At 45.2% G+C, this 1,266-nt stretch overlaps 1 protein-coding gene across 1 annotated transcript in view; it reads left to right on the top strand.

Moving 5' to 3' along the window:
- CDK12 (cyclin dependent kinase 12) overlaps window positions 1–589 on the top strand; it is a 104,850-nt gene extending 104,261 nt beyond the window's left edge. The window contains exon 18 of the mRNA XM_023510963.1: window positions 370–589. The gene's annotated coding sequence lies outside the window, so the exon portion shown is untranslated. The remainder of the gene's footprint in view (window positions 1–369) is intronic.
- Window positions 590–1,266: the final 677 nt, after the last annotated feature.

The raw sequence follows: 1,266 nt of genomic DNA, 5'->3' as shown, positions 1-1,266 counted from the left end.
TTGGTCTTGAACTCCTGACCTCAAGTGATCCTCCCACTGTGGCCTCTCAAAGTGCTGAGGTAACAGGTGTGAGCCACCATGCTTGGCTCTGAGTATTTATATTCACAATTATTAAACTTATTAATGCTTTGGAAATGACTCTACTATTATCTCCATTTTACCAAGATCACATGCTACTGATTGGTAAAAGGGAACCTGAAACCTAAGATAATAGGCTTCTTTCCACCTCATCAGACCTTTTTAAGAAAGGTCTTTGACTTAAGGTTGCTGGGAAGAAGGTATGGTGTGTGTGATACTAATAGAGAGACAGATGGAGGCAGGGACAGCATTGGAGCAGCCTGAGTCTTCATAGCCAACTTTGGTTCATAGGTTAGACAAGCACCAATGTCATGAAGCAGGGGACAGTTTTTTCCCCCTTTGCCAGAGAAGAACAAGGCTGAAGTAGATGGAGCTCTTGAGCAATCTGTCCACAGACCTGACACCTGGAATAGGGAAGGCAGGATCTAGCCTTTGGATGTCTATCAGAGGATGAGTGATCATGGTTTTCCTTGGAAACTCCAGTTGAATGTGTCTCTGAGGTCTGAGGGAATTGGGGCCAATGACAAGAGAGCTACACTGTCTATTCTGGAGAGGTAAGAGAGATACAGCATCTTTTTCTTGTTATCTCTGGTGATGAGGAACAACAGTTTGTTTACACACACACACCCTTGGGCAGGCTCTGTGTTTAGAACATGGTGGAGAGGGGACAAGAATGTTAGCAAAAATACCAGTTTGGTGCTTAGTCTTGACTTTACCACTGCTCATTCCCTCCAACTAAATCACAAACAGCTGAGACAGGAGAAGATAGAGAAATTATTTCATCTGTTCCTCGGCCTCTGTGCACTGGTTGAAGCTGACAGGTGGAAACCTAGCGTTGGCCCAGATATGATGGATGGTAGAAATGCCAACTTGAAGGAAAAGACATTTGGCTTCTCTCCTGGGAACTCTGGCCAGAAACTGCTACCTCCCACCTCCTACTGGAGCTGGCTCTTTTATAGTTGATTTTACCATTGCTCCCTTGGCCTGTTCTAGTAGTTGTGGACTTGTAACAGTTTTCCCCATTTATTGACAGCTCCAGAACCAGGTTGAGATTACATCTCACGCTTCTCTATCTCTGTTGGCCCATCAGGAACAGCATATCTCCCAATGACACCCACTATCCCTGTCCAGTAATTCCAGCACTGAGGTGGAGGCCTGGAATGGGGAATATAGGGATTACCATGTTGC

Source organism: Otolemur garnettii, unplaced genomic scaffold, assembly GCF_000181295.1.
Source record: "Otolemur garnettii isolate 467f Iridium unplaced genomic scaffold, OtoGar3 scaffold00018, whole genome shotgun sequence".
In the NCBI taxonomy this organism is placed as follows: domain Eukaryota; kingdom Metazoa; phylum Chordata; class Mammalia; order Primates; family Galagidae; genus Otolemur; species Otolemur garnettii.
This window is presented reverse-complemented; position numbering and strand designations above follow the sequence as displayed.